Below are 7,085 nucleotides of genomic sequence, written 5' to 3' on the forward strand. Positions count from 1 at the left end.
AATGTTGCACTTGAAGTTGTTAGTAGTGATAAACAGCTTAACCCAAAGCCATTACTACTCCCTGAGGATTTGGGTTGAAGGAGGCCACCAGACTGATTAGAGGGTTGGAGCACGTCTGCTGTGAGGAAAGGCTGAGAGAATTGGGATTGTTCAGCCTAGAGAAGAGAAGGCTCTGGGGTGACCTAATTGCCCCTTCCAGTATCTGAAGGGAGCTATGAGAAAGATGGAGAGGGACTATTTACAAGGGCCTGGAGTGCCAGGAAAAGGGGGAATGGCTTCAAACTGTCAGAGAGTAGGTTTAGGTTCAATATTAGGAAGAAATTCTTCCCTGTGAGGGTGGGGAGGCCCTGGCACAGGTTGCCCAGAGCAGCTGTGGCTGGCCCATCCCTGGAAGTGTCCAAGGCCAGATTGGATGGGTACTGGAGGGTGTTCCTGCCCATGGCAGGGGTTGGGAACTGGATGATTTTGAAGGTTCCTTCCTTCCAACCCTGGCCATTCTAAGATTCTATGATTTAGGGGTCCAGTTATGATTGGTTGCCAAACTCCTACACTTCTCTCCAGGACAATGTACCAGAGCACAGAAATAAGGGGAAAGGGCTGTAGTTACCAATGGAGTGAGGGGAAAAGAGGCTCAGGCTGAAAGTGAGTGCTGTGGGTTGTGTCATCTCTCTCTTGAGCAGCCTCTTCCTGTGTTCAAAGTTTGAGACCACAGGAGAAGAAAATAATTTCATGTCCTGATGGCCCTGTGTCTGATTTGTAAACACTGGTGCTTGGGTCTATGAATGCTGTGTCTCCCTCAGGACTCAGCATAATGTTTATATTTTAATTTTAATTAGTTGTCTGGAAGTAAATATAAAAATGGTGGCAGACAAACAACTGCTATTTGGTGAAATTCTATGTAAATGAAAAGGAAAGTGGAGCAACATAGATTTTGGTAGTCAAATGCGAAGTTCAGCATCCAGATGCAACAAACACTGGTCATACCTGGAGAAGGCATGAACTTGGAGGTTATGGAAGCCCATGGGGATTGCTGAACTGAAGGGATTGCTGCTATCAGGGAGAGGCACAACGAGAAGCAAGAACTGGAGGCTGGACCTTGACTTGTGCAGATGAGCAGTGAGACAGCTACAGACAGAGACTGGGATGAGCTAGGAGAGGAATGGGAGGATTTTTCAGCTCTCGGTGTCTTAAATGGAAGTTACTGAGCTCCACCTGGGAGAGACTGGGTGAAATTAAATGACCTGTACCCCACATGGATTCAGATCAAATGATCCGACTGCGCTTGTTGGCCATAAATTCTCTGCAGTTTGTAAGGCCACAAAGGTTTCCTGCAGAGTCTCTGTCCCATGGCTTAATCTGGTTTGAACTGAAGGCAGAATGTTTTTAGCTCAGGGACCCACCTCACTAGACACTCCCTGAAGATGTCCTTGGTGTGGATCTCAGATGGAAGACAACCTATTTCTGTGCTGATCATTGCTGCTTTGTTCTTCAGCTCCTCCCTTTTAGCTTGTTTTCCTTGGGGTTTGTTTGAGGGATGGCTGATGGTGAGCGCTTCCCCTCCTCCTTTTTCCCGGCACAGGGCCCATTTTTTGTTTAATTCTCCCTGAAGATGACGGTTTCATAGAGAATCTGTTGAGAGATGGTGTATTTCATATGTCAATGAATGCATGTTTGGATAGTGGATGGAAGCCTGGGGCTGGAGCTGCGGGAATGGGATAGGACTTGAGGTGCACTGGAATTGTCACATAGTCCTGCTCTTTGTACCACATCAGACCAAGGGAAAGTGAGTTCGCTGGGGTCTTTTAAGGCATGAGAAATAATTCCTTTAAATTGCTGGGAGCATCCTCGCAGGCGACAATGTTTGTGGGAGGCTCTAGTTTACTATCTGCAAAGTCATGGATTTTATATCCATATTAGGTATAAATAGAGGTAGGCTGGCAGATGGAGGGAAGGTCACTGTGACTCCTCCAAGCACCGGATGAGCACACAAGTCTTTCACTGAGGCTTCACATTTAACTCTTGTTGCACATTGGAGCAGCCACTGCAGCCTCTGCTACCGAAATTAAAACCTCAACGATGAAAAGTTGGTCTAACACAGATGTCTCAGCATGTTCAGGAGAGCAGTGACAAGCTGGGAACTCCTGGCCAGTTTCGTTCCATTCCTCATCAGCTGCAATAGTAGTCTCAAAAATCACAGTCCTGCTCCAAGGCAGGAGGAAGAAAGGCAATGAAAGCAGATTTCTCAGGGGCCCACCCTTCTGATTTTAGGAACCACACCCTCTAAACTATGAAAATCACATTATCACTTTAAGAATTTTATCTGCATTTGTCTTCTGGAAGGTGGGGGTACTGGGAGCAGAGAAGTTTAATCTGATAAAAAAAAACATATATATATATATATATATATATATATATATATATATATATATATATATATATATATATATATATATATTCTTTGTTATCCTGATTTTAAAAAATGCTGATTCTTGCTATAGCAGGACCTTCAAAAATTTGCCCTTTCAGACTTTTGATATTGGGTGCTTTTCTTTAAGGCCAGAGGGTTTGTGCATGAGGCTCTTTCCATGCAAGAGCAGTGCTACATTGCTCCGTGAGTCACCCCGTTGCAGGCGGGTGCTGGTTTCCTTTCAGTGATGTGCAAAATGTTCCCTGCACACATGTGGATGTTCTAAGTTTGTCCTGCTGGTTGTCAGTTTGTAGGAGCTTCAGTGCCAGAACTGTCTTTAAACACATACAAGCACCTATTGTGACGAGGCCTGAGCTTGGCTGGGGCCCTCAGGCAGTGCTGCAAGAAAAATAATTAATGAGTGATTGCAGCAGGGGGAAGTTGTGCAGCAGAAAATAAGACAGTTATCAGAAGGGATTTAGCTGGTTGTAATGGAGTTGGAGGAAACTGGTTATTTTTGAAGTAGAAAGTAAAAAAAGATGTTTGAACTCATAGGGAAGAGGGCACCTGCAAATGGAGCCCAACAGGTTCTTCCCAGCCCTCCCTGCTCGAAACTGCCCCTGCAGACATGAACTGGAGAAGGATTGTGCATGACCTGAGTTGCTGGGGAAGCAAGGGAGGGAGGGACGGAGGGGCCTGGGAGTGCCTGGGAGCAGGGAACAACTGGGCAAGGTGGAAAATAAAACGATTAAACACACTTGGACTTGCTCGGGGATGGGAGGGGTACGTTTTTACTGCTGCCCCAGGGCCCTAAAATGCATTGCATTGGCACGGCACTACAGAGAAACCACTAATCCCAGTCACCAAGGGGGGGGAAGGGGACTTTCTCCTTCGAACCCCTGTGGAAGGGAAGGCTGATGGGATTAGAGGAAACAGCTGGCTTGAGTCGTACCCTGCGGGAGCTGCATTCCCGGGACTCGGGAAAAGAGGAGCGCCCCGCTGCCGAGTCGCATTCCAGGTCATTTGCTGAGCCCAGATGTTTTCTAATGAGCTCTCTGATAAATCCTTTTCCTTTACTACCAAACACAGTCCCTGCCAGCCAGGTCTGTCCCTAGACCAGGCAAGCTGGACTTTGCAGTCCAAGCCAACTAGCCAAATTCCCACTAGGACTCATGCCTTTCCACTTTGCCTGTGCAAAGGGATTCAGCACAGAGCTCAAATCTGGTATCCAAAAGCCTGATGAAGGTTGCTGGTCTAAATTCCTCCCGTGTCTGAACCTTCTTCTCTCACCTCTCCTTACCTCCCTGCGTGTTATTAAGCTAGAGGAGTGCTCAGGGTGGATTGACCCGGTGGTCTGAAGGAGCAGTGAAGGGCTGTGGTACCCACGTGCTGGATCAATCTTCAAAAAGCACAAATGGTGTCTGCAAGGACTGATTCACCCTTGGCCAGGGGTGCTGGAGCTGCACAGATGTGAGAGTTGCATGCAGGATGTGCTCCTCACACCCTACGTGCCACCGCTGTCCCTCCCTTCATCTACCTGGGATGGAGATGGGAAATCACTCCGCAGCTTTTTTAGTAGTAAAATCTTTGCCTCTGCCTCCTGGCATGAGCATTGCTCCCTTCACCCGGGACATGTGTGCCCTTACACACAGCAGTTTTAGGTCCTGATATCTTGGATATGTCACAGGGCTTATTTAGGAACCAAAAAGTAGGAGTTCAACTCCAGCAGGTGAGAGAATCATAGACTGGAATCACAGACTGGTTTGGAAGGGACCTTAAAGGTCATCTTGTTCTAACTCCTGCCATGGGCAGGGATGCCACTCACTGGATCAGGATCCCATCCAATGTGGCTGTGGTCAGTCTTGATCCAAACTCCTTCAGAAGGAAGCTGATAAAGAGCTGTCTTTGTTTCAGGGAGCTGCAATGCAATTTTGTACCTGTTGGCAGATGAGATGTGAAGAGGTGAAGGGAATTGATCTGAGATGGGCAGGGTGGGCCATGGCAGACCCAGACATTGGGCTCCCAACTCCCTCAGGGGTCATGCAAGCACTTCCTTGGACCCTATGTGATTTGTCTCAGGGATAATGAATGAACAAAGCACAAGTTGGGGAAGAGATGGATCTCAGGCCCAGCTGTGGGATACGTGAGGGGCCATTCCCTCCTCTTTGCTCCCTGCAGCACTTTGTGGACACGGACACTCTCTCTCACTTTTTTCCTCTCCCCCTGTGAGTTTTCTAGCATCCAGCTATGGGCAGGGAGCCTTGGAATCTGCATTGACACAAATAAAAGAAATAGTTTTATTTTTAACTTACAAATACACCCTTTTACTTCTCACGCCCACAGTTCTAGGTCCTGTCCTGACAAGTGGGGAGCCCCTGGCACTGTGGGCGTTTGTCAGCAGGCCCAAAACAGCAACAGTGGGTGAGGGAGGGACGTCCTGGAGACAGGAGAGTGAGTTTTTGCTCTGTCTCAGTGCATGAAGCCTTGGTGATCCAGCAGCAAGGGAAAGGGCTGAGAGGGAAGACATGGGTGGGTGTGCGGATGTTTAGGGTAAGGCTCTGTGTACCCAGTGGTGGAAAACAGCAGCTGATGAAATGGGCTGTCATTGAGGGTGAGAGTGAGGAGAGTGAGTTGTACTACGTGTCATACCATGTGGCGTGAAAACACTGGTGTGGTTTGGCATAGGTGTTTTAGGGGCAGGCAGGCAGGCAGGCAGGAAGCTCCCCGGAGCCTGTGGAGAGTGGAAGCTGGAAAACAAGGGGGTCATGTGTAGAGCAAGAGCCTAAAAATGCTGCTGAAGCCACTGCCCCTGGCAGTGACTGCTGAGGTCAGTTCCCTTCCTGCTGGTGTTGCCTCCCTGCTCTCCCTTCCATCCTCTCCCAGCTGCAGAGTGTCTGCCTTTAGCCTGTGCCTGAGTCTGTCCAAATGACATCTGCAGGCATCAGGTCATCTCTGATATCACGTTGCCAGGGAGGAAGGGGAAAAGTGTTGGCCCAGGGCTTTGAAGGCCTCTCAGCAGCTCCTTTCATCTTCCAGCCAACCCGGTCTGTCCTGCAGCACCTCTGCCTGTGCCTTCTGACACCAGAAAACCTAAACCCTGCTCCTCCTGCCTCCCCACCCCCAAGTTCACAGACTGCTGCTTCCCTTTTATGCTGTTTACAGAACTGGAACAGGAATGAATAGTAGGAAGCAGTGAATGAACTGCACGCTGGCTCACGGCTCCTTGAAGAGTGATCACACCCCAATGCTGAGGATCCCACAAAAACCATGCAAATACTGAACCAATGGATGGACCTGATACACTTGGCTGAGTTTCACATTCATGCCCATGGTCTGTTGCTTTGCAGCTGGTCGCATCTACATCCTATTTTTCCTCATGAGAACTTGCTTCAAAGTCTCTGATGGCTCTTATTTCACGCATATTATTCAGAACAAAGTAGCCCCCTGAGCAGGAGCTCACTGCTGGTCGTGCTGGCCATGAGGAGCAGGTAGAGATTAGTCAAAGGCTCAGGTTCAGCAGTGGGTGAAGATGCTGGGAAAACAGATTTTGGGCTCCTGATGGGATGTGTGGTCATGGCTAGAAGCTGCTCCTCTGTTGTTGGCTCTTTTGGAGCTGAGCAGTACATACATTTTGGGGACTGGATATGTTGCATCTCGCAGGGTAAGAAAGTGATGCTGGAAGCAGCTTTTTGCCATTTTATTTACAAATCCTATTATCCTGGAGCTGGAAGGAACTAAGCAGCAGGAAAACATTGCTTCACTGGCAGCCTCCAGCCTCCTTCAGTGAACACCCAGCCCCTAAACCTCTCCCCAGGGACTACTGCCAGGGCATTACCAACGCTTCTCTCAGCACAGCTGGTTCTTCTTACCCACCTCCCCTTCCTGCTTCTCTGATCTCTATGCAAATCCTCACACCAACAGGAGCCAGCAAAGCCCAGCCCAGCCTGGCAGGTATCTTTTGATTTGGGTAGTGTTTAATGGGGGGCCTCTGTTAGATTAATTGTGACTATACAGAAACAGAGCCCTTTGGTCCCCAGCAATTATCCCACCAGAAAGGTAGCCATGAATGGGGTTCACTGGGATGGGGTCTGGCTGTTAGTTTTTTAATGGGAAGGGGAAAGAGGGAAAGAAGAAAGAGAAAGCAGAGAAAAAGACGTGAAAGAGGAAGGGAAAAGAAAGGAAAAGCAAAAGAGAAAACCTTTGTCTCTGGTGCTGGAGAACTTTCTCAAAGTCTTCAGTCTGGCCAGGACTCTGCCCCAAGCACTCTCTATCAAGAATTGTGTTTAAATAAGAATTGTTAGCGTTCGGCGAGCCCGATCCAGACTGTTTATGTCACTTCAGGAGTAAGCGCTGGGACATTCCCCTTCGGACACAATTCTCCAAAGACCCCTCGTTTTTGCGGCCGGGCGTCGCCACCGTGCTCTCCCCGTTAGTTTTAGCCCTTTCCGGGGGTTTCACGGCCCAGGTCGGTGGGTGAGCTCCGTGTTAGGGCTCCGGCTCTCGCCTCTCAGCCGGGCGGCCGCGGGGGCTGCTCGGGGGTCTCCGTGCCCGGTCTTCGGCGGGTCCCCGGCGGGGCGGGCGCTGCCACTGCCGCTCCCTCCGTCCCTCCTCCCGCCGTCGCTCCCTCCTTTCCCCTCCTCTCCCTTCCCACCCCGATTGTGCAATCGCGAGCGGCGGG

Source organism: Pseudopipra pipra, chromosome 22 (assembly GCF_036250125.1).
Source record: "Pseudopipra pipra isolate bDixPip1 chromosome 22, bDixPip1.hap1, whole genome shotgun sequence".
Taxonomy (NCBI): domain Eukaryota; kingdom Metazoa; phylum Chordata; class Aves; order Passeriformes; family Pipridae; genus Pseudopipra; species Pseudopipra pipra.